Here is a 21497-nt window from a genome sequence, read left to right as displayed (position 1 = left end):
AAGACAGCATGCATGTTTCAGCAGAGACCAGAGTGAAACATACATGAGAACAAAAATGGGTATTCAAAATCATTAAGTGGTTCTGTTTGACATCAGATTATCATGAGAAGCAAGCGGTGAGGTAGTAATTACCTCACAGAGGACACTCACTAAAGATTTTCTGTCCATGAAGAGCTGATGCTCTGAGATGGGAAAAAGCAAACACATGAGTCTGGAAAGAGACATGAGTTAGGCCATGGAAAATACTCCAAATCATGTGTATTATTCAGAATAGAGGGATGAACTACGATAACTTTCACACTCCCAAATCTTAGTAGGTTAACACAATAGGATTTTATATCTCACACACGTTTTGGCCCCGTATAGATGAGACAGTCCTCTTCCTTCTTGTACCTATGCCACCTGGAACACAGGACTTCAAGGCAGCCACAGAAGGAAAGGGCTAGAGAACTGTGGGGTGTTCGAGCAGTCAGGCTTAGCAGGGCTTGCCTTATATATTGGATCTGCCCACATGCCAATACAATATCTCTTCAATATTGATCTGGATCTAATTACACGGGAGGTTTGTGAATGTGGTCTCTATGCCCGAGAGGGAGATGTGGTGTGGAGAACACCTAACATTGTTTCTGCCAAAAAAAAGAAGTTAAACAGTTTAAATGTTGCTGATAATAAAATGGATGAAGTAGGTACATTTTTTATAAGACTAACATGGTGAAGAATACAAAATGTAGTCTAAACACAAGAAATTTCTTTTTCGTGTGTTCTTGCAAATAAACAGCCTAATTGCTCTACATAGGGTTATCATACCATAAGGGTAATTTAGTAAAAACATTTATAAGTAACTTTGAGAATAATTAAAGTAGTGTCAAGGTATTTACATAAGGATTAAAGGAAAGCTGGAAAGCTCAAATTAGCAGAAGTAATAAACTGAAAATATTCCTGAGACTAATCAGTTTTAAAACAATTTTCAAGAAAGTTATGGACACGTACGATAGGTATAAAATGATATTCAAAAAACAAATCAGTGTTAATAGCTCAATTCAGAGTCAAACAGATACGCATTTTCCCATCCTTCATCCTTACCTTTGTGTATATACATATTTGTGTGTATATATATATATTTTTTAAACATATATATTACATATAAAATATATATATTTTAAATAACATTGTAAGGTTTTCTATAGAAAGCAAATTATTTTTAATGAAATTTAATATAGTTTAATGTAATCAATATTGAATATTAAACATATTTATACAAATTAGTGTTTTTTTCTTCTTGTGACAAATTTTTGACCCCAAAGAAGAATACATTTTAAGATATATTTTTATCCTTAAAAGTGAAAATTATAGGTGATCACACTAAGATCTGTCAGGAGTGTGAGTGATTTGGCACTCATATTGTTCTGGAAGAATATGTTTATATACACAAGTTTTTGGAATACAATATGGTAACATTACCATTCAATTGTATCATAAATTCTGCCTACCAATCTAGCCTGTAGATTTAAAACACATATGTAAAGTAGTACACACTTGGTTTCAGTGGCAATAAAAACAATAATAATTGACTTTATTATTAAAATCTCAGTAAATTTTACTATATATATACTATAGTATTGTTAGGTAGGAAAAGGAAGTTATGGGGAAACATATATAGCAGCAGGTGATTTTTTTATAAATAAGTCAATACAAATATATTTGTATGTATGCATGATTAAAATTGTATGCTCATGATAAACATTGTGGGGGGGTGTCATTGTATTAGACTTTTAATATCCATTCCTCTGACAAGGCTGAGGCTTGTGGGGGAGAAAGATGAAATGTAGAAAAAAATGCAACATCACTGTAACAAATAGCATTTTATCTAGTGAAATTGTGATTAAAAATTCCCATCAAACGTATTGCTTGAAATATAAAATATGGTTAAGAACACTGTCTGAAATTTTACATGAACTAATGAACATTTACTTTGTTAGGTGACTGGTAGGTAGGTCTTAAGATTCTGTTACTTTAATAGATTTTCAGCAATCAATATTATTTTTTTAAAGAATAAGTCGAATATTCATTAAAACTTTTACATTATGATGTGTGGTTAAAATTTTTCATTTTGGTGGTTTTTGTTCATGCTAAGGTTGAAAAACTTAACATTTTACATACAGTCTACTCTTTGAAATACAGGTCTCGTGGATTATACCCAGCACGGTTGTTTAACACTAGATCAGAAACCATGGTAAAGATGAGGAGGTAAGAATTTGGCTTTTCATGAACGTTTCAAAATTCTGACCCCCTCTATCCCCAAGTCAAACCTGTCAGAATTGTTGCCTCCTTTGGGGCCTTTTTTATATTCTGGTGGTAAATCTGTCAAAATCCAGTTTTTCTGATTCTTATGAATTTGCTGCCGACATTTACCCAAGCATCTAGCTCTGAGTTACGTTAGACCACAAACCACAGATATTTGAATTCTGAGTGAAATGCAGCTTTTTTGAGTAATCTAGTAACTTTTTTCAGCTAGAGTCTATCACACTGAAACACACACAGTGCGAAATCTAAAGCAGTCAGACTGTCACAGTCTACCCCTCCCTTTAGAAGCACTTTCTGCTTCTAAATTCTTTCATGTCGGTGGCATGGCCCCTGAAATACGAGACTTGAAGCGGACAATGACCTTGTGTGCTCCTGCTCAAAGAGAGCTTGCTTCTTTGTAAATCTTGGTACTAAGAAATGCTAGAATGCCTGTCCCCTGTAATTCACACTGCAAAAGGGTTGTCTGTGCCTACAGGTGCCTCTGAGTTTTCAGCATGCCTCACATAGTGCATTTTCAAAGGCCAGCTGCCTTCTACCAAGGCTTTGACGAAGGCTTTGAAGGAGGGCTCTCAGAAACAGCCTGGGAGTAATTTCCAGAAATCTCTGTTAGTTACCGGCTGAAATAAACAATCTGATTTCTCATGTTTAAGCTGATAGTTTTTAGAAAACAACTAGTTATTTAACCTATCCAAATATTTGGTTAAAAAGGGGGCTAACAAAATGAAGTGCACTTAGATTCTTCTAAAAATTGTGACTTATATTTCCTGAGTACACATCTTCTATTCAACAAACAGGTTTTGAGCTCAGACATGGCATTATACAGTGTGCAGGAAACAGCCTAATCCTTGAAAAGTTTAGACGCCGGGAAAGAATACATTATTGATGAGTACTCATGCTTTATAATATTAAGGTTTATCTGTACTGAGCCTTCTGCCATATTTAAGAGGCTTCTGCCAGGATAACTCCAAGGAATGAATTTAGGTGAATAATACAATTCTACATCGTGCCCTGATTTCCACATACACACGCACACATGTGTGCTCTCACATGCATAAATATACGTTGAGTTTTACAAATAGATGATTGTTCAAAGGAACAGAAGCAGGAGAAAAGACAAATAGGCCTTTAAAAATCTAACTTCAAATATTGAGAATTAAACATTTTTAACTGAGATAATCATTTTATTTATTACCACCATATATCAGCCCCAATATCTGATAAACTAACTGAAGGAAAAAAACGATTTGGTTTTTTCAACGTTCACTCATACAATCCACGTTTCCCAGGGGTACAAGAACTTGACACAAAGTGACACATAGCAACTGCATCCAAGTACAAAGTTAAAGGGACAAGAAGTTGACTTAAAGACAGAAATGGTTAAAAAAAAAAAAAAGACTAAGTGAATTCTGTCCTTAAGTTTTAATTTTTTTCCCTGAAAAAAATTTCATATGAGCTTTTATATCATTAGGCAATTGAAATTGAAAAGTATCTACTTAAGGTAATTATGTCTTGAATTCTAATTTATCTCTTTGTGATCAGTTTAAATGTGGCAAATTGACTGAGTGCAAAGGATTAATGCAAGTGAAACAGCAGTCATTCTTTTTTATGTACTGCACACAATTCGGACCAATTTTACTGCAGCCCTATAAAAAGAATTTCATCTAGGAAGTAAGTGAAAAGAGTAATCCATTTAAAAATAATGAGCAGGAGGTTAGTGGCTTTTCATCCCACACTCAAACTCTTGTTTAAACCAGTTTGAAATCTAGATTTAAAGAGAAAAGTACAAAAAGTAGGCTCATCTTTTAAAATGAAAATCTTCTGGCCAATCCCGACAGTTCACCTACCACATAACTACATGTATCTCCCTTGGTGCTTCTTTTATATGATTAACTACTTTTTTTTTTTTTTAACATTGAACTTGCTGTTACAGAGTGCAACTTATCTGATGACTCCTCTCTTCTTCGATATTACGTTAAACTGTCAGGTCTGAGCTATCCATTTTCTTTGATTGGTTTCTATCCATCTTTTTGCACATTACATACGAGCATCCAGCACAGCAGACTGACAGACATGCCATTTGAGGATCATCGTAACTTTGAAAATGGTAGCTATCATTTCTATTTCTAGTCTAAAAAGGTCCAGAGCCTCGGTTGCACTGATGCAAAACAAAAGGAGTTACCAGAATATAACTGTATTCTGTTCTGAAGAGGAATTTCACATTTATTAAAAGTAGAAATGAAATTTATCAGAGAGAATCCTGGTTAGTCTCAGGGCAAGTCACGAGGTATCCCCTGACATAAAGTAGTATACCAAAGCCCTGCTGAAACTCATCATCCTTGTGGTGAGCAATTGTATTGTTTTCCCTTTTGGAACAATTTAAGCTTCCTTCTCCTAGTGCTCAGGGAATGAGGGGTCTCTTTTTTCTCCCCCTCTGCCTCCTGCTGCCTGGGGAAGGGAGTTCTGAGATCTGGGCTACAAGGTAAGAGATGAAGGTGAGGGTGTGAGAATCACTGGGAGTGGAGGCAGGACATCCTTTTTGTACAGATCTCCTGCCATTCCTTCCATCTGTAACAATTAAGCCAAAAAAAAAAAAAAAAAAAAAAAAAAGAAGAAGAAGAAGAAAGAAAAGAAAAGAAATAGATGTCCAAATTGGAAAGAAATAAGTTAAAAATTTCCCTACTTGAAGATGACATGATAGTATATATAGAAAATCCTAAAGACTCCATCAAAAAATTTTCAAACTAATCAACAAATTCTGCAAATTTGCAGTGCAAAATGTCAACATACAAAAATCAGTTTGGAATTTGCAGATACTAGCTACTATAATATAAAGTAGATAAAAAGCAAGATCCTCCTGTACAACATAGGGAACTATGTTCAATACCTTGTAATAGCCTGTGGTAAAAAAGAATATGAAAGGAATATATATATGTATAACTGAATCACTATACTGTACATGAGAAATTAGCACAACATTGTAAACCAACTATACATCAATTAAAAAAAAGGTAGGTTTCTCACAGTAGCAATGAACCATCCAAAAAAAAGGAATTAATAGAAAAATTCTACTTACATTATCATTGAAAAGAATAAAATGATAATCAAGAAATAAAATCAATCAAGGATTTGAAAGACTTGTATATTGTAACACTCATGATGGAATTAAAGATGACACAATAAATGGAAAGATATCTTGTGTGCACAGATTAGAATAATTAATACTGTCAAAATATTCATACTATCCATAGTGATCTTTAGATTCAATGCAATCCCTATAAAAATTCCAAAGGCATTTTTAACAGAAATAGAAAATTACTCCCAAAATTTGTATGGAACCATAAAAGAGCCCAAAAGGTAATGCAATCTTGAGAAAGAAAAACAAACGAAAGGCCTGACATTTCCTAATTTCAAATTATATAAGAAACTCATATAACTCATTGGCTAAATTAATAATAACCTGATTTAAAAATGAGCAAAGAAGCTGAATAGATATTTTTCAAAGGGCCAAGATGTATAAAAGTGCTGAACATCATTAATCATCACAGAAGTGAAATCAAATCCAGAAGATATTACCTGTTAAGCTGTCTATTACCCAAATGTCAAAAGATAACAAGAATATGATGTGATCTTATACATAGAAAATCCTAAGGAAGATAAACACACACATACACACAAATTATTAGAATTAATGAGTTCAACAAGGTTGCAGAACTCAAAATCAGTAAACAGCATTAAATTATATATCTATACACCAACAATTAACAACCAAAATGAAATTAAGGAAAAATGACATTTATAAAAATGTCAAAAACTATTTCCTAAGAGAAGTTCAAGACTATATCCAGAAAGAAAAATAAGTCACTGATAGAAGTTAAAGAAGACTTGAATAAATGGTGAATTATTCTGTTTATAATTGAAACTTAATATTGTGAATGTAGCAATACTCTTGAAATTCATCTACATATTTAATAGATTCCCTATAAACATTTTGCAGAGATTGACAAGCTGGTAATTAAATAAAATGGAAGTGCAGAATAACCAAATCTTGAAAAAGAAGAACCAAGCTGGAGGACTTCTACTTCTCAATTTTCAAAGTTACTACAAAGCTATAGTAATCAAGATTGTGGTACTGGAGAATGAACAGACATACAGATGAAAGATGGAATACAATTGAGAATATAGAAATAAACCCTTACATTTAGGATTAATTGATTTTTGACAAGTATCCAAAGGCAATTCAATGGGGAAATCATATAGTCTTTAAACTAATGGTAGGACAAATGAGTGTCCACATAGAAAAAGAGTGGACTACGACCTTTGCTTCCTATTGTATACAAAAATTAACTCAAAATGGGTCATAGACCTAAATGTAAGAGCTAAAACTACATGCTATAGAAGAAAAGAAATGTAAATCTTTGTGACCCTGGATTAATGAAATGGTCTTAGATATGACAGAAAAAGCACAAAATCCAAAAGAAAAGCTAGATAAATTGGACTTCCTTAAAATTAAAATATTTTAGAAAATTAAAAACAATGGAAGAAAGAACACACTGAGATGTCATGTTGACCACAGTGAAGAAAAAAGATGTAAACTCTTTGCAAATAAATGAAAAGAGTAATGTATAGTCATTTTATTGACTTTCTTGATATACTCTACTTAACCTATTCTACTTAGCCCTTTTCCCAAATCCTCCACTCCCAATTTCCCTTTTCTGTGTCACCATCTACAATCTATATTGTTAAAATCAACAACCCTTCCTTATTGTTTATCTTGCTTGACTTCACAGCATAATTCCACAATTTTGATCCTCTCTGCTTACTTAAAACAATTTAACTCAGGACCTACATAATGAGGTCACTCTTCAGTTTCTAACTGTATTTACAGGAGACGCCTCAGTCCTTCTTTTACTGACCCCCTTACATAGCCTTGTAAATCCTTAAGGGACAAACCCCAGTCCTAGGTTCTCACTTTGAAACTAGAGTGCACATTTTTCCACTCTTTTAAAAATCTTCAGTGTATATCTTTTGCCAGTTTCTTACACTTTTTCAAACATCAACTTTGACCTGGCCCAGGGAAGACTCTGCTAGGACATATTTCTAGCAATAAGGTCCTTTCATGATGATTTATGACATTTTCTTAAATGTTTATAATCTGAGGCTAAACCTAATAGATAAAATCTGCTAAAGTTTTTAATCTTTTTTTTTTATTGAAGTCTAGTCAGTTTAAAATGTTATATCAATTTGTCATATAGCATAATGTTTCAGTCATAGATAAACATACATATGTTTCTTTTCATGCTCCTTTTCACCATAGGTAACTACAAGGTATTGCACATAGTTCCCTGTGCTCTACAGTAGAAACTTGTTTATCTACTTTATATATAGTAGTTAGATCTGCAAATTTTAAACTCCTAATTTATTGCTTCCCACCCCCTTTCACCCCAGTAACCGTAAGTTTGTTTTCTATGTCTGTGAATCTGTTTCTGTTTTGTAAATATGTTTTTTTTGTCTTTTTTCTTTTAAGATTCCATATATAAGTGACATTATATGGTATTTTTCTTTCTCTTTCTGGCTTACTCCACTTAGAATGATGATCTCCAGGTCAATCTATGTTGTTGCCAATGACATTATTTTATTATTTTGTATGGCTGAGCAGTATTCCATTTAATATATATGTGTATATATATGTGTGTGTGTGTGTGTGTATATATATATATATATATATATATATATAAGCAAGATATATAGATATATACATATGGTGAGGGCACTTTTCCTCTTCTGCCACTCCCTCCATGAGGGACAAGTCCTGCCCTGATTTCCTTTTTCGTTTTTTTTTCCTGCTACCTGGTTTTGTGAGGATTTTCCTTCTATTTCTGACAGTAAGAGGTATTCTATGAACGTTAGTAGGTATTGCTTGAGAATTGCTCCATATGTAGATGTAGTTTTTGATGTATTCATGGGAGAGGGTGAGCTCATGTCCTTCTACTTTGCCATCTTGGCAAGCTCCTCTATGATCTTGTGATTAATAAACCCATTCAAATCTTGGTAGTATGTCAGAGTACATACACTGAGAGAGCATATTAAAAGCAAACAAATTTACTCACATTTGGGGTTAAAAATAAAATATTTACCTATATAGATATTTTGATATCCACATATATTATGGTTACTATCCACTAGAAAATAGCAAATTTCATCAATTATATCTGTTTTCGTAACTGAAAAAGTGTGTATTGAGTATGTAGAAGTATGGTAAAATATATACTGATGTATATTTTTTGTTCAAAGCTATTTTTCCTAAATTATTGATATTTTAAAAGCTTTGATTAAATTGAATTAAAAAATAAAGCCATATGAAATTATTATCTCTTTTACTCTCAGAATATGTAAAAAAAATTTATTACTTTTATGACTTTAGTTAATGTTATACAATACCACCATTGTTTAAATCACACATTGCAAACTGACATCCTGGATATCGGTTGCTGCCAAGTCTTTTTGTATTAAAAATTTTTACATGCATTAAAATTTTTACATGCATTTAGCATTCAACTCCATACATCATATGCAAATTCAGACTGATTTCTTGACTAATAAGCACACAAAATGAATAATATGTTATTAAACTGATCATTTTCAAAGACCAATGTTCTTAATTTTAACTAGTTGCTCATTTTCACCCAAATGGTTATTTTGATGTTACACATGCAGGGGATTTTTATATAAGTTGTATTTATTTCAGGAAACTTGGCAAAGAAAGGACTTATTTTTGGCAGTTTATACTCAACATGCAACACGTTCAACATGCTTAATAAATAATATCACCAAATATGCCTGGATCTATTTAAAACACCACATCATTTGAGGATAAAATAAGCCTTATAAATCTTACAGTCTTAAAAAATGTAAACACAAAGCATTATTATTTTCTAAGGCAGCATTATTTCCTAATGTAGAAACAATAACTGAATACAATATATATTGTGTTCTATATCATAAAATTTTCTTTCAAACTATATTCTATCAATAGTATGCTCAATTTTATGATTGTGTCTGTGCCTGATGAATAAAAACTAATCTGTATGGCTATTTAGTGTTATTTGAAATGGTAGCAATTCAACTATCCAATACATTTAATTAGCAATACATCCATTTGATTAAATGAGTTTGAATTTAAAAATTAGTGTTCTCAGTAAGTTAATTGGCCAATATATATTATTAGGATATGGTCTGATATTTACAGCAAACTACCTTAATAAATTTTATAAATAGGTATAAGAAAAGCCATTAGATTTAGGCCAGCACTTAAATTTTTACAATACGATAACCAAGACCAAGAGACGTTCTAACACCTGCCCAGGTCACAAAGCTGGTTATTAACTGAAGTGAGTTTGGCATTCAAGATCTTTGCCATACTTCTGGTTACCCATCAGTTACGCTATTCTTCTCTGTGTCTGCCTTACACCTAATCTGTAGGTTGAAATAGTTCTCCAGAAATGTGCTAACATACACCACTCTCTCAAAAGTACTCTTTCATTGCTATTACCAGCATTACTGTTTTAGATATGGTGCATCTTTTGGCTTTGGAGATAATAAAATCAAGGTTGAAATTTAGATAATTTTATTTGGTCATAAAGCTTATGTAGAATCAGAGAGTAGGTTAGGTATGTACTTTGCCAAGTTAAAGGTGGTGCATTTTGAGCTATGTATGTGCAATAGCTCTCTCCTAACTCACTACACTCTTACAGTCAGCAATATGTCTGGAAACCACAAATATTTGTTCTTCTCTTGTTTATCATCAATAGGTCAGAAAAATAACAGTTAAAATTTTAAAGATTTTAATACAAAGTGAGGATAATTAATCTCCAGGTAGGTTTATTTAACAGATAAAGAAGTCAAAACAACAGAATTACCTAATCTCAAAGACAATGAGAAATTCCCATAGAAACCAACCTCAACACTTTCATCATAGTGACCAACAAGGTCCCTCTGATGTGGTAGTCACTCATCTTGCCACCTTTACTTCGCACCACAGTCCAGCTTTCTCACCCAGCTCCCACCACAAGATCCGCCTTTACCTCCTGAGAAGCATCAAATTTGTCCTACTTAGAAAGTTTATTTTCTTTTGTTTTTTCTCTGCCTTTCACATGGATAAATCCTGTTTATCCTTTGGAGGTCAGCTTAAATGTCATTTCCACAGAAAGTCTTTAACCTAAATTAAACCTTCTTGTTATAATATTGCATATCAGCATGTGCATTTCCTTTAATATGGAAATTTGTTCATATATATCATTTATCCATATAATCATTATTTAATGTTTGTTTTTCACATGGACTGTAAGCACCATGATGGCAGGTTTTGCATTTAATAAACAGCATGCTTCTAATTTTTGCTGTTCTAAGTGATAAACTATGATTATATCTAATAATGGAATCCATGGCTTATTTCTATTACTTCCTTCTCTTCTTAATATAAAAAGTTTTTTTCCAATGCTTTGATTTAGTCTACCTTTTTAGTAAAACTGTGCCATAATGTCTGTTTTTGAATATATGCCTCTGATCATATCAATGTCTTCTGAAATAAATCACTTCACACAGTATCAATAAAGTAACAATTAGATCATTCTCATTTGTATCTCATTACCTATATGTAGAATAATTGTACATTATATTTTAAATAGAAAGTAATGTTTGAATACTTTAATGTATGGATACTTTCTGTTATGGGAAGATACTCCCTTTTGATTCCTGGGAAGATTCTGGTCTTTGATTGACTCCGTTGCAACTGTATGCTGTTGAGGAGTTAATCAAACTAGGCATAGACAGATGTCCAGAAATGTGTTAATGTGTCATAATCTTCTAGAAATGTTTGTCACATAGAATATCTCTAAAAAAAAATGGGATGTTTGACATTGTAACAATATGCTAGAAATAGCAGGAAAAACATTTCAACTTTTATTGAAGCTAGGTTCATTTTTTACAATAGCAAATTGGCAGGGGGAAAAAAGCGAGTTGCTTACAGCCTATTTGCGATTCCTTCTGCCCTTTTATTAAGTGAGACAAAACTTCTGGATGTCACTTCTTTAAAATACATTATTCAAAAAATTAGGATAGTTTTTTAATATTTTTCAAAAGTATGAAAGAAGAAAAGTCACTTGCCATCTTCATCAGAAAGCAGTCTTGATTGAGGATGAAGGAATATAATTAGCAATTTTATTCATGAGTATTTCCTGCCTCTTAAAAAAAAGATTGCCTTTAATTTTGCAAAATGTGTAAGGTCTTTGGTAAAGACACCCTCAATCAGGTGTGGATGCTTTTTTGAATTTCTTTAAGCACTAGTAATGTCTGCATTATGGTGCCCAACATGAACTAAGAGAACCTGATGTCAAAATTATTACCCACCAAAAGCCATGAAGAACTTTTTGGATTTATGCAAATGATCTAGTAAGAAAAAGTTGTCCAAGGGGGAAGAAATTGGGAGTAGGGGTTGAGGGAAACTATCAAAATACATATATGATTAAGTTTTACTGACCTGAAACAAATAGACTACCAGATATTTTTCCATCAAAGATGGGTTTATTCAAGATAGCAGAGAATGGTTATGCAACCAAGGTGAGCCACCTGTCCATCCCTGCACAGCCAAGAAAGGTGAAAGCTTTTGTAGAGAGGAAAAGGAAGTTGGAAGTCTATAGCAAACACAGAGTCTATGGCTTTTCTTTGGCTGAGAACTTGCTAGGAAAGAGGTGAGGGCTTTCTTCTTGTTGGGCTCTGCTGTCATTGCAGGGACGGAGCGCTCCCCCTTCTGTTCACCCAGCTTTATTTAATTGAGGTTTCTGTTTATTAATTTTTTACAGTTTAAACAGAAGAGCAAAAGTTATTGTCAAAACAAGGCACAAAGCCCTACTTATCCTTGCTGCAGTAGGCACTTTTATTTCCAATTATCTCTTTCTTCCCAGGTATTTTTACTTGATAATAGAAAGTTGTGCCGTTAGGTCCCTCTTTCCCTGAGACATGGAGCAATACTGTATAGGTCTTGTTGGTTTAAGGTTTTGCCACAATAAATTCCCGCTGGGAGAAGATCCTATTTTCAGTTTGGAAAGTTAGCAGAATGTGAAATCACTTCTGATTACTCTTCTTCTATTTCATCCTGGTTCAATTAGCACAGGATATTGTATTTGTGAATTACCTGTCATCCAAGGCTTCCTAGTATGTTTATAATGGCAGATGAACTAAATGCTAAGCATTTTCTACAGTGTGCATATAAAGGTATTTATTATATGATACACAACTATTGTGTTGGTATGTAAGAAAGAAAGGAATGGCCTGTATTTGTTTATTTTACAATCGTAGTGGGTTTTTTTTTTTTTTTTTTTTTTTTTGCTGTGTCATCAGTTTATCCATCCTTCCCCCTCCTCCCAAGAAAAATAAAGTACAAATTATTTTTATTGACAATTCAGGTGGGATTCTCAACTTTAGATAAAATTGTTAGGCTTTAAGAAGAAAAATAGATTAAAATTATACATTTTCAGATTTTTTTTTTTGCTGCAGAGAGAATTTATTAATGAAAGAAAGGAAAATAATTAGACACTGTTCTTGCAACTGATTTCTAAATGGATTCTGAAATTTCTATTTTTTGTGATTATTGAGGAAAAGCCAAGTTATACTAATTTCTAATTTTTACTGGTGGCATGTGAAACAAATATCAGAATTACCTCTTTTAGAAAAATAATCATTTTGTTCTCCAGAGATTAGAATGCTGAAATCTCAAAGGGTAAATGCTTTGAATATATTCAATGTTAAGTAATACTGAGAGGTAACAGAGGATTAACACATTGTGGCAATTAAAATAGCCCATGTATTTTTAGTATTGTTAACAAGACATGTCGCTTTATATATGCATCTAGCACTGACCAAATGAAGAATAGGAAGTTAGTCCTGGGGAGAAGACACAGAATTATCTGACAGTCTAATATTTTACAAGTTATACTATAGTTGACATAAAGAAAAATAATGACCTGTGTTCTCCAGACTTTTTAGATACTGTTGCATTATTTTCACTTTTTAAGTAAGTATGTCTCCTTCCCTCTTTCTTTTTTTCCTCTCCTCTCTTTCTCCCTTCCTCCCTTCTTTCTACAGATGGATGTGAAATTAAAAGAGAGAAATGTAAAACTGGTGTAAAGATATAAGTATAATTTATATTGAAAAAATTGGTATTATACTAAATCAAAATATATCTAGCTCAACTACTGAGGATAAAGGAGACGTAGGGCTAACTTAGAAAACAAATTGTCTCCTGTGAGGAATAAAAATTTCTTCCATTCAGAGCACAGGTCACTGACAGTATGTTAAAAAAAAATAATCATTTTTACTGTATCATTTCACTGAGTAAGTCCAATTGCTAAGAAAGAATAAAACTTCCTCTCCTTGAAGTGGCACCTTTATTTCCTTGAGTGCATATTCTGTTTCCTCTCCTGGAGGACTCTGATAGTTAAGATAGATATTTCCTTTCTTTGAGTCTCTCAGATGAATTTCCTGGTTAATATTTCCCACAGTTTTAAGTAAAACAGAGATTGAAATGTGAGCTTTTGGGTTCTGTTGTTCCAGTACGTATCCAAGCCACCTCTCAGGGTCGTAGGTTATAAAATTGCAATATTGAAATCTACCACCTTTTTCAAATGGTAGGATAATAGTCAGTTCACTACAGGAAAATTACAACAGAATAATGATTTTCATTTATATTGTTTCAAACTGAAAGCCAAGAGTATCAACTTCTAATTTTTCTTTACAAAATAGTCCTAACTATTCTGGTTATTCAAATTTATTTTCTTTACCTATCAAATGGAGATAATGGTATCTAGTCCTTGTCTTCTTTTTTTGAGTTAGCAGGGAGTTGCTAGGTGGATAATGGAGGGGATGATTAGAATTTTTATGTAGGTAAGAAATTAGTGACTTAGCTTTGTTTTGCTTGATTTTGCTTAGTCTGATTTTTCTTTTCTTTTTTTTTTTTTTTTTTTTTTTGGTGGGGGAGTGTGGTCATTTTTTAAAGCTCTTTTATAAGTTAACTATAATATCCAACAATAGCAGAAGTTGAAGATATACTTGTGGGATAAAGGAAGAAAAATTTAAAACAATATATTTTCCAACATGACAGCAAGCCTTGTTTTAGCCATACAGTTTACAAGGTTTTCCTGTTTATCAACTGAACTTGTTCATTCTACACTCTTTTAGGACTATCCTGTTATGTGACAGGGGAAATGCTAAAGATAGAAAGAAAAATATCACTTGTCATCAGTCCCTGAAGCAGAGGCAAGAGAGAGAGACGGAAGTATAAATCAATGGTTATAAACAGTGTGACAATCACTTGTTAGAAATTGTTATCAGGCCCTTTCCAGGTTCTTGGACAGCAATACCACAGAAACAAATATCGCTTCCCCAAGATACTTAGGCAAGCAAAGTGCCAGCTCCTGAAGTAAAAGGAGTGAGTTGCTTTTATACCGAAAAGGAGGATTTGTCTCATGATCACTGATAATTTCCAGAAATCCATCAAACTTCTTTGATCAACAGCAGGTGGCTCCATGGTGGCTAAAAGGAATTGGAGTGCCCCTGTGAGGGGAAAGGAGTACATGAGAATTTTCTGCAAGAAAGCAGGAATATATTTAAAAAATTGCAAAACTAATATAAAAAACCCTAAACTCCAATATACTCATGTATATTTTACCAAAATTCTAAAGAAATAGAAAAGAAAGTCTTGTAACATATCAATTTCATGACTTATGTAGTTTATTCTAGATTTGTTAGAGGAGTTGAATATTAGGAATTCTATAAATATAAATCATAATATTGGTAAGACAAAGAAGAAGAGCTCTCCATAATTGCAGGTAAGTCATTTCATAAAATTTAATAACCATTATTGCTAAAAACTTAGTCACAAACAAAACAAAATAAAGCAAGCAAACAAAAAGACAAAATGCAAACATTCAAAATTACTAGCAAAAAAGAAAGAAATGAACAGATGGAACCTGCTTATCATGATGACTGTGTAGGTGTGTATAAATAAAAAGCCATCAGCATGCTTAATGGTGAAATTTTAGAAGGCCTTCCATTAAGTCAGGATACCAGGATTGCATTATTATTTCATATTTTTTCTGACTGATGCGATTAGGAAAGCAGAAGACAAATCATCATTGCTCATCAAAGGGAGAATAAATAAACTAATTGTGAAGCATCCATACCAAGGACTATAGCTCAGCTTTGGAGCAATGAGATAGGAGTGAGCCAGGACTCTGTGTGCTGATATGGAATGATCTGTACTGTGAGTGAAAATAGCACAATACAGAAGAATATGCATAAGATGCTGCCATTTCTGTACAAAAAAAAGATACGTGTATTTGCATATGTTTAAACATGCATCGGAAATGTCTGGGGTGATACACACACACACACACACGTGCACAGATTACTACTCATCTGTTTGCCTTTAGTGATGGGACTGGAACTATAAAGTGTGAATAGAGCTTAATTTTTGTTATGCAGCACTTATCTTTTTTCATTTTACTAGCCATAGCATGCATTATTTATCCTTCTTATGCAGATGACTTAAAAATCTAAATCTATAAAACATACATTCCTCAAGAAACTTGGCGTTTAGTGTTTATTTTACATGAAAAATTTTGCATCTTTACACTAATACCACAAACTCTCTGTCCCAAATTCATTCTCTTTCCCAACCATAATTTTTAGTCATTTTTTAAGTTGTTATTTTAGAGTTCATTTTTTCTTGACTATTCTTATTTTATTTATTGTGGTTTAAACTTGGTGCTACATCTCTTATCTCCCATTTCCTTAGAAAAACATTTAGTCATAGAACTCAATGACAAATGTTTTATTCACGCCCGCTCCCCACCCCAAAAAAAAACCTTACTCATGAGGAATTCAAAGTTAAGGCAATTAAATTTTAAAATTTAACTTAGCTATGGTCAAGAATAGTGATATTGGGGTCTACTTTTTACAAATTAAGGAGTGTAGATAGTTGCTAATTAACATTTGTAGAAGTATGGCCTTTAATGGTATCTAATGCAGTATCTTACTCCTGTTTCTACATTTAGCCTAGGGCAAACTCCGATCTCATTATATAGGATACAAAAGCTGAAAATGAAGTAGGTCCATGGCATTTAATTCAATTTAAGATTTCTGAATTGGGGACTATTTTTGAAAGGCCCAAGGAAGAACTTTGTTTCTGATGAGATCAAGAGGCAGAGACGATCACAAAATAAATGAGATATTCAGAGCCAAAATAAAGTAAATAATTGAACATTAGCCATTGAAATTAGCATGGGCTCTTCTCCAGATTGTGAGACAAAAATAGTCTCAATTCAAAAGCCGTCTAGGTGGTTCAAGCCTAAAATGGGTTATTAAGCATAAGTAATCCAGATTGGTTTAACTGCATAGAGTAATTTTCAACTTTTTACTTTGAAGATCTTTTTTTTTTTTAATTGAAGTGTTATTGATTTACAATGTTAGTTTCAGATGTACAGCAAAGTGATTCAGTTATACATTTTTTTCAGATTCTTTTCCATTATAGTTTATTACAATAAATTGAATATAGCTGCCTGTGCTCTACAGTAGTCCCTTGTTGTTTATCTATCTCTTTCATATATAGTAATGTGTATTTGTGAATCCCAAACTCTGAATTTATCCCCCCCCCATGCTTTCACATGACACTTTTTATTTCCTTCATACTGATGCCGTAACAGTGGTAGCAATATCTCAAAGACAATTTATTCTATAAACCATCAACATACACAAGTGAGGTTTGCATCTGGAACAGAGACAAACCGAGGTTAAGCAAAGGGGGATTTTAGCACTGGTCTGATTATCCAAAATTAGGATGCACCACTGTGATGGAAAGCTTTGTAATTAAGCTGCTGTTTTCTTTCTTCAACTGACTCTGATTTTCAAGTTTACTAATATGCATGTCAATGGCATTAAATAGAAAACCTAGGTTCAAATAATTTTCAGTAAATGGGAAACATTCTTACCATAATGATAATTGGTATCTTGGGCTCTAAAACAACAAATTATTTCTTCATTGACTTTGGCTTCTTTAACCTTTCATTGATTCTTACAGTTATTTTTATTTGTCTAGGATACAGATTCAGTCATTTAAGTAAAGCTGCAGGCCAGAAAGGTTTTATTCTGGTTGATGAATTACTTGTTTTTTAATAGTGACATAGTTGAATATGCTTAGCTGATAACCTAATTTTTTATTATTAATTTTCATTTGCCTATGCTACTAGAAACTTCTCAAATACTATAATTTTCATAAAATGATTATAGAATGTTAGCTACACAAATCTCTTTGAGAAGGTCAGTATTAATATATTTGACTCTTTTTTCAGTAATGCTTTTTTAGCAACTGCTTTTCAATACTAGAAGAATATTAATTACTATCATTCATATATACCTGCTTGTATGATTATTTTGACCATTGCTCCAATGCTATTGTTCTTATGACTGACATAAAATGAACTTTTTTTCCTCTGAAGTCTAAAGTCTTGCTAATTTGCTTTTTCTGTGACATTCTAATAGCACATGGTGCATTAACTACTCTATTAAGGAGCTTGCTTATTAGAGAAGAGAAATAGAATAATTGATAATAAAAATAAAATAAAAACCATCCCATCTACATGAGTCTATGCAGATAAGAATGAAGTGGAACTAAGCATAATTATCCTTGTAATTTGATAAATATAAAATATTGGTCTAATTTAGTTAGTGTTTATTTATCTATCCATTCATTTTACGCATAGCTGTGAGTGTAAATCTAGCCTTTTACTCCTGAAATTTATAAATTGTAAGTTCACTAATGGGAAATACAAGGATGTAGAGGACTTCAAAGTCTCACATATTCTTGGGTGAGGAAGTTGTGAGCATTATTTCCTTAGTGTTTTTTAGCAATTTTTATACGGGTGCTGACAATCAAAAGCTGAGAAATAGCTTAAACATTAGGTTAAAATCAAACAAACAAACAAACCCAAACTTAGAGTACTTGCTTCTTGATGAGTTCACCAAGGAAATTGTCCAATGCTTCACAATCTTTTGAATGGGAGGCTTGTTAGAAACATAGGTGCTGGAAATCAGTGGCAAAATTCCGAGTCACTGCAGGTCACACATGGCTTGGGAATTTGCTCTTGAACTAGTACAGCATTTGAATCTGATGATGATGTTAGAGAAACACTAGCCTAGGGGTTTTTCTCAAATTTACCACATTCAGTGATTGAAGTTTTAACATCACCCAAAGAAAGAGAAGAGGGACACACAGGAGACTTTCTCTTCTGAACAGTTTCAACAGAAGAGAAAAAATTGTGAGCGGATGATTGACCCATCTCCACTACGGTAGGGTTTTTCAAACTGTGTAACGTGTGCATATGAATTCCCAGGTTATCTTGATAAAATGCAGATCCTAATTCTGTAGGAAAAGGCCTGAAATTCTGAATTCCTAACAAGCTCCCAAGTGGTGCTAAAGATGATGCTGTCGGTCTAAGGACCACACTTTAAAAAGCAAAGCACTAGTAGAATTCTAGAAAATCAAATATTTTAGTCAGGTGTTGGATATATTTCCTTTAAGCCACCATTTTTTACTCAATAAATTTTCTCCAGGCAAAAGTACACTGTAATTAAATATGTAAAAGGTTTTTTCCCCTCTTGTAAATTTGCATATATATACGTCTTGTCTGCTGTGCACATGAACTCAGCTCTCTGAATCTGGAAGGTTATCTCTTAAATGACGTTGCCTGGTGAATGAAGCATGAATATTTTCAACTTAACTGGATAAAATTAATTAACTTTCTAAAGATGTATTAATATTATCTCCTATGGGTAAAGTGTACGTGTTCAAGTGTATTTTATTATCATTTGTATTAGTATCTCCATTGTACTAACAAGACTTAAAATCCCTCTAGTTTCTTGGCATTTTTCTATTTTTTATTCTGTTATACAATAATTTATTTTGCCCTTACTATCGAGTTGCCATTTTCTTGTTAATTTGTACAGTTTTTAATATATTCTGGATACTAATAATTTGTCAGTAACATGAGTGGCAAATTTCCAGTTTGTATTTTGTACTTTTCCTCTCTTTATGGCAGCCTCTGAATAGTAAATATTACTTTCAATGTTGTAGACTTCTATCTTTTATCTCTCTCTCTCTCTATCCATCCATCTATCATCTATCTCTTTTTAATATTTTTCACTTTTTATCATTTGCTTAAGAACGTCTCTACACAAAATTAATAAAGATATTTTCCTGTATCATTGTTTCAAAACTTCTAAAGTTTTATATTTCATGTATAAATCTTCATTCTTCCTGGAACTGATTTTTCGTGTGAAGCAAGGATTCAATTTCTTATTCTTTCCTAGGAATCATTACAATTTGTCAAAAAGTCTGTCATCTCCACACTAGTCTGCAATGTCAGTTCTGTTATGGATCAAGTTTTCACCTATGAGTGGGTCTGTTTATCAGTTCCCTATAAGTTTCATTGAATAATTTATCAATTCCACAGTGTTTCTATTAGTGCACTTGATACGAGTTAGGACAACTTTCTCCACATACTCTGTTTCTCCAGGGATTTCTCAGATATGCTTTGCTCTCCTAAAGGAAATTGATGTGTTTCAAATCAACTATTCAAAAAATATATTAGACCCCAGTGAGATTCTGAGTGAACTGGGGAAGACTGACATCTTCATAACCTTGAGTTCATAAAAACAGTATAATTTTTCATCAGATTTAAGGACCTCATTTATAGTTCAATGACCAATAGAAACTTATGTATGTGATTGTGTGTAACTGCTAAGATGAGGCTATAAAAAGCATTGCATTCTCTGTCTTGGTCTCTGAATTTCTTATCAGGGAATTAACCAGATGCCATGCCCTGAGGATGCTCAAGCTGCACAGTGGAGTGACCCACTGGAAACAAACAAACTTGTTAACAATGGGAATAAAACATCTTGGAAATAAATCCTTCATAAGACTGTAGCCCCAGCTTATATCTCACTGCAACCTTATGAGAGACCCTGAGCCATAGCTGTCCAACTGAACCACCCCTGAATTCCTGAGTCACAAAAACTGTAAGATAATAAATCATTGCTGTTGTTTTAGCTTGGTAAATTTCCAGTAGTTAGGCAACAACAGATAAGTAACTGAATAATACAATAATAGTAATATAATTGATTCTGTTATACTTATGTTATATGGTATTTGTGGAGATTTATTCATATGTTTACCAGTCTATACCATCCTTTGCCTGACTTCTCTGTTTTTCCTTTTGTAAAAGACGTTTTGATTTTTCTTCTTATTTGTAGTATATACTTCAGAAGTGACATAAATGAGTTCCTGGGTTTACATGTATTTCTGTTTTAATTTTTTCTGAAATTGTATTATTTTCTTTGTCTATTTGGAAGTAAGTCTGTTGGGTTACCATTTTAGTTTACCAGTGAGTTTCTGTTTATGTTTTGGAGGCATGATCAGTGCAGGTCTAATTTACTTTAAATTATAGCTTTTTGTTTTGTTTTGTTTTGTTCCTTTCAGAACGTAAAAATAGAGTGAATTTCAGCCTCATGCTAATGTGTGATACAGCCGTTATCCAAATTCTTAGAAGGAACGTTAATAATTTTTCTCCTAAATATTCAGATTAACATCTGACTATATATATGTCTTTCAGCCTGTGGTAGATTTATTGTTATTATCTATTTTTCTTTTTTTCTCCTTTCTCTGAGTGTGTAAACATCTGGTCTTAGACTCAGGGCTTTTTCTTTAATAAGCCTTCGGTTCTTGAAGCCATTAAAGCTGAAGCTCTGGGGTACCAGTGAAGTATTAATAACCTTGATGTCTACTGACCTCCCTTGTCTTATTCTGCAAATCTGCTGGCTTTAGAAGAGTTTTCTTGTCAGGTCATCCACACATTAAAGGACTTTTTACAATATTTGTTTTGACATTGTTATGTATTTTGTAACAAGTACATTTTAGAATGTCAGATTTGCAATATTGCCATACAGAGTTCTGTGGCACAGAAGATTTTAAGCTAATGTTTCTGAAATTCATTCTTATAATATTGTAGGGAATGATATGGAAAAATAAACAGAAATTAGATTCAAGGATGTCAACAGAGAGATTTTAAAAAGATGATGAAAACCAA

This window comes from Camelus dromedarius, chromosome 12 (assembly GCF_036321535.1).
Source record: "Camelus dromedarius isolate mCamDro1 chromosome 12, mCamDro1.pat, whole genome shotgun sequence".
In the NCBI taxonomy this organism is placed as follows: Eukaryota; Metazoa; Chordata; class Mammalia; order Artiodactyla; family Camelidae; genus Camelus; species Camelus dromedarius.
Note: the sequence above shows the minus strand (reverse complement) of the source record.